This window comes from Gadus morhua, chromosome 18 (assembly GCF_902167405.1).
Source record: "Gadus morhua chromosome 18, gadMor3.0, whole genome shotgun sequence".
NCBI lineage: Eukaryota > Metazoa > Chordata > Actinopteri > Gadiformes > Gadidae > Gadus > Gadus morhua.
The window spans coordinates 6122498-6128497 of NC_044065.1; the positions used below are offsets into that span (position 1 = coordinate 6122498).

The 6000-nt window shown below is 42.9% G+C and overlaps 1 long non-coding RNA gene across 1 annotated transcript; it reads left to right on the top strand.

Annotated features, from left to right (window-relative positions):
- Positions 1–4004: 4004 nt before the first annotated feature.
- On the top strand, positions 4005–5102 carry LOC115530745 (uncharacterized). The gene is made up of 4 exons (XR_003973779.1): positions 4005–4109; positions 4672–4731; positions 4810–4893; positions 4977–5102. It is a non-coding gene; the product is annotated as an uncharacterized LOC115530745 (long non-coding RNA).
- The last annotated feature ends 898 nt before the right edge of the window (positions 5103–6000 follow it).

Here is a 6000-nt window from a genome sequence, read left to right on the forward strand (position 1 = left end):
GGACATGTGGGGTCCACACTGGACTTACAGGCGTTGAGGCCCTCCTTCCCTCCAGGGTGGCATCGAGCGGCCGGGCTGGGAACCACAGCCAGGACAGGGCGCTTGTCCTGGGGGGAACCTGAGAGAGAGAGAGCATGGGGCATTGAATGGTTCTCTAACCTTTTCTACTAGTCTACCTCCTCCAAGATATTTTTTCAGTACCCCCTTTACCGTCACAAAACATTTTTGGGGGAATTTTTATAATGTATTGATAATGTATGTGCATTCTATTCGCAGTGTTTACAAGAATACTAAAAGTGTGCAAATACTCCTGTTCTGGATGCCCTTTATTTTTCAAGAATTTAAATTTCAACCACGCGTCAATTTTTCTTGAATTTCTACAGTCTAGCTTTCAGAATTGAAACTTGCAAAGGGTGAAAACAAAAATAATTAGTTTTTCCTTCATCTTTTGAGTACCCCCTGCAGTACTACAAAATACCCCTAGGGGTACGCGTACCCCCCATTTGAGAAAAGGTTCTCAAAACGTTTACACTTGATGCAGCAACACATATGATTGGGTGGTTCAACCCTTTAACCTGGAGCGCTCCTTCGGAATAATGGGGCGTCTGGTGTAGGGATCGACCGATTAGGATATTTTAGGGCAATTTACATTATAAAAATGACAAAATGATAACAAATGTTACAAGTCTCAATTAAAAAAATTAGCATTTACTGAACTGTCCATCTGTAAATCAAGGCAAAAAAATAAAAGAAACATAAAAAATCTGAGAAGAAGTCAAATGTCGGCCGGCCAATATATCGGTCGATCACAAGTACTCTGGTGGTCAGGAGAACTCCACCTAACTTGTTTCTCCTGGCCGACCACAGCGCTCACAGCCTTCTCCAGGTCTTCCGTCACCAGCTTGGAATCGCGGGAAAGGACCTCTGTGATCCCGTTGAGACGCTCCTGCAGATTGGGCGTCATGCTCACTGGAATATCCTTGAAGCTGGGAACCCTCACCAGCGTCGACTCCTGCCAAGGGAAGATGGAATGGTCAGAAGTTAGGAAGAGGCAGTGGCGTATCCAGGACATTTTTACTAGGGTGGCCAAGATGGGACACAAAGCTAGTGTGGGGTGGCCATGGCATAGCGAAGTTTAATACATACACGTACGCAGCCAACTGCGGTTCGAATCCCGGTCCTTTGCTGCATGTCACATCCCCTCTCTCTCCCATGATTTCCTGTCTCATAACTGTCAAATAAAGGTGTCTATGCTGGTAAAATGACTTCTTTTTTTTAAAGTCATTTTTTAAATTCCATTACCACCTATCACAGTCCTCAAGTATATCTGGTTATTTTAACATGTCTATTTTTAATCAGTAATTATGTTCAGAATAAGGTACAGATTTTCTAAGAGCCATTTCCTTATAGTGGATTAAAGTCCTCATCTCTTCACAAGTTAAATTAGAGTAGCAAAATTCAACTGCTCTTAACTCATCCTATATAATAAAATTAATCAGCTCATCATCTGTGTCACCTGTATTGTTACCTGTGTTTGCTTTACTAATTGAGGCGCCATCTTGTGGTTACATAAAACACAGCAATCCAGGCAACAGAACAAACCAAAATTCTTTAAGATAGACCTTATTAAAAAGTGTATCTGTAAGCAAAGGATAAATTAAGCTTGTAAGGAAAAAAACAGAAATATTTGTTGTTCTTTACATGCTTAGTTTATGTTATTATTTAGCTTAGATATAATTTGTTGGAGATACTGGAATTAGATTTTTTTGGTTTGTTCTTTGCTTTGGTGTGTTTTTATTTAACCACAAGATGGCACCTAAATTAGTAAAGCAAACATAGGTAACAATACAGGTGACACAGATGATGGCCTGATGACTGAATAATGTTATTCTAGGATGCCTTGTGATGTATGAAAATGTGCAAAAAGTGGGTTTTCAACCCAGACAGTATTCATGTCCGGGGCCCTGATGAAGGTATAAACGTTGGCTTTGATTCAGCATAAATTATGACGTTTATTTAAATCAAACAGTTAAGCCTTAGAATCACAAATTAACTTGATAAATATACATAAACAATTGTAACATAAACCAAACAAATCTTAACTCCAAAGTATATAGTATAAAGTAATGTTATGTAAACCTTCAAACTCTCATGAACAATAGAGGATTCTAATAATAGTAACAAAGTGCAATAGCGGTAGCTAGTTCTTGCTTTTGCTCATTCTCCTGCTACAAAATGCTTTCACATAGGCCATAAGATCACAAGACAAGACTTAAGTCCAATGCAATGCCACCAGACCAAATATAACTTGTAACCCCTTAAATAACACCTTTGACTCCATTAAAATGTCAAAAAGAAAGGAGGTGTCAACAATGTGCCTAATTATGTCTATTTATAGGATCTACAAAGGTTTATTTTTACATAACTACCACTCTTACAACTCACTTTTAATAACACAATTAACACATATTGCATCTCAAGCATTTGTGGCATTTGAATGCAACAAATAAGTCACAGCTTGTTCTTGTGTTATAGCTACTTAAATCTAGACTGTCACTATGTTTCACACACTGGTTGGCCAAAAATATAACATTAGCTCTGTTGAACACACACATCTGCAAAAAACACCATCAGTCTTCAGTCCAGAAAACATCTTTTCATATTTCATGGCGGTATCCAAAACACTAACGTTACATGCTTAACCTGGTTTGCAGGCTGCTAAGCAAGCTAGTGCAGTGTAGTTCGTCTTTTAGCTGCTACTTAGTGCTGGATAAAGTTTTCCTACACATTCAGAGGGAACTACGATATAACTAAACATTAAATTACCATACCTCTCAACGACAGATTTCAGCGTCTTTATCGTTTTTATATTGTTCACGTTGTCACTGTGACCGTCGTCGTCCTCCTGTTTCACGGACCAGCAGCATGTGCAGCGCGCTCATCTCATGGGTCACCTGACCTGCATAGCTAAATGTCCGCCGAGCAGAAATCAGCTCTCACAGCCTCAGCACGACCATTACTGTGTTAGTTAAAAATGTAAAACTGACCCTAAATCAGTTGATCAGCTGTCATCATTGATTGACAGCATTTCTCTTATTTCTTGTGTTGACGAACGTGACCAACTACCTATCAGATCTTGGATGGCCACAGGGGTGGCCAATGAGCTTTCAGGGGTGGCCCTGGCCACCCCAGGCCACCCCCCAGAATCGCCACTGGGAAGAGGGCTAACCTCATCAAAGCATTGCCAAACAGCGCTTAATGATTGTGTCGGTCTGATAGGCTGATTGCACATTGCATGTCATTATATTGGACCATATGTACGGCTTCTTGAGTCATGCACGGAATAAGAATGCCGGATGAATAAAAGCAAGGCAAAATAACAGAGGAACATGGATTGGCTAGGACTTAAGAACTCAAGCTTCGTGCATCAAAGTTTTCTCAGCCTACCAATAACGTCAGGCTACAACCTCTTTCTTTGAAAATCGTATCGTAATCACAAAATAGTGATTCTACTACGAAATAGGGTGATGTGATTGATTTGTAGGAAACAACAGGCCAAACAGAGAAGCATACCTTTCTAAGAAGGCTTTTAATATATTAGGATAACTACACAGACGCATGCCATACACTCTCTTCATGAGCCTAGATAATAGCCATGTCTAAATATTCTAAATGATATTCCCACTCAGCAGCAGGCCTAAGGAACCAGGCTGCAGTGGATTCAATTGTCGACTGAAGGATATTCTTGTTCATGGTATATTTTCTTCACAGAAACACTAGGTTATCTTTTTTTAAGTAGTCTCATGTGCCAATTTAACTATGTAACCCTTGATATACAGGAGTACTCATTAACAAAATACACTGACATTGACAACATAGGAAGAGGCAGAAATATCCAACATATTGAATCAAAGACACTACAAGTCAGGTGACCACAGCAGGTAATTACAGCTGATTGTAAATTGGCAACCTGTCTTGTACCAGATAGACAAGCAATAAAGAGCCTGCAAGAAATCAGTGCTGCATGTCTGAAGGTACAGCAAATGCGATGGCCATGGGCAGGTTTTGTGTAGGAGCTGCTTTCGTCATAGCAATTTGGATGACCGAAGGTAAAGTACATTGTAGCGGACTGATTAATTTACTTGAGGAAACTTTAAGTTTAGTATCAATTTGTCTTTAGGTCTGTGATTGAGCTTATATTTAGTATGCTAAATATTGCTAGACGTTAAAGTGGTGTATGCTAAATGGTGCTACATACTAAATGGTGCTACATGCTAAATGGTGCTACATGCTAAATGGGGCTATATGCTAAATGGGGCTATATGCTAAATGGGGCTATATGCTAAATGGGGCTACGTGTTAAAGTGGAGCATGCTTGAGGTGGCTATACACTATATGGGGCTATATGCTAAAGGTTGTAATATGTAAGTGGTGTATGCTAAATGGTGCTGAATGCTAACATTGCTATAGTCTATGGTGCTATATGCTAAGTGATGGTTTATGCTATGATGCTAGTGTTAAATGGTACAATTTCCTTAATGGTGCCATATGTTAAATTATGCTGCATGCCAAATCTTCCTCCATGCTAAATGATTCTATATTCTACACGCAAAATGTCACCACGTGCAAAACGCCGCTATGTGCTAAATGTTTCCCTGTAATTGTTTTTAGTCTCTTGCGCCCCATTTGGAGGGACCAATGGGAGATCCAAAGATGAGAACGGCCTGGGAAGTAAGGGATGAAAAGGCAATGTATATATTTGACTGTCTCCTTCAGTCCGAGTAGTTGACTTGATGGTTTGATTTTCAGATGTTCCACAAAATGACCTAGCTGACGTCATTAAAATGCAACAACTAATTGAGGCCCTGTATCAAGACCACTATATTATAGAAGGTATGCTTGCTCCAGGTTGTCTGTAGCTGTAACTCTAGCATTCAATGAAATATTTTAACTCTGTTTCTGTTTCAACTGAACAGAATACCTCAAGTCTGCCGCAAAAGCTAGGGCCTATGACCACGTGAGCACAGTCCCCCTGGCCTCTAACGTGACTCAAGCCTCTGACCCTTTGGCCTCTAACGGGACTCAAGCCTCTGACCCTTTGGCCTCTAACGGGACTCAAGCCTCTGACCCTTTGGCCTCTAACGGGACTCAAGCCTCTGACCCTTTGGCCTCTAACGGGACTCGGGCCTCTGACCCTTTGGCCTCTAACGTGACTCAAGCCTCTGACCACCTGGCCTCTAACGTGACTCAAGCCTCTGACCCCCTGGCCTCTAACAACGTGACTCAAGCCTCTGACCACCTGGCCTCTAACGTGACTCAAGCCTCTGACCCTCTGGCCTCTAACAACGTGATGCAAGCCTCTGACCACCTGCCCTCTAACAACGTGACGCAAGCCTCTGACCACCAGGCCTCTAACAACGTGACCCAAGCCTCTGACCCTTTGGCCTCTAACGTGACTCAAGCCTCTGACCCCCTGGCCTCGAACGTGACTCAAGCCTCTGACCCCTTGACCTCTAACAACGTGACTCAAGCCTCTGACCCCCTGGCCTCTAACAACGTGACTCAAGCCTCTGACCCCTTGGCCTCTAACAACATGACTCAAGCCTCTGACCCCCTGTCCTCTAACGGGACTCAAGCCTCTGACCCCCTGTCCTCTAACGGGACTCAAGCCTCTGACCCCCTCGCCTCTAACGCGACTCAAGCCTCTGACCCCCTGGCCTCTAACGCGACTCAAGCCTCTGACCCCCTGGCCTCTAACATGACTCAAGCCTCTGACCTCTTGGCCTCTAACAACATGACTCAAGCCTCTGACCCCCTGTTCTCTAACGGGACTCAAGCCTCTGACCCCCTGTTCTCTAACGGGACTCAAGCCTCTGACCCCCTGGCCTCTAACGGGACTCAAGCCTCTGACCCTTTGGCCTCTAACGGGACTCAAGCCTCTGACCCCCTGGCCTCTAACAACGGGACTCAAGCCTCTGACCCCCTGGCCTCTAACAACGG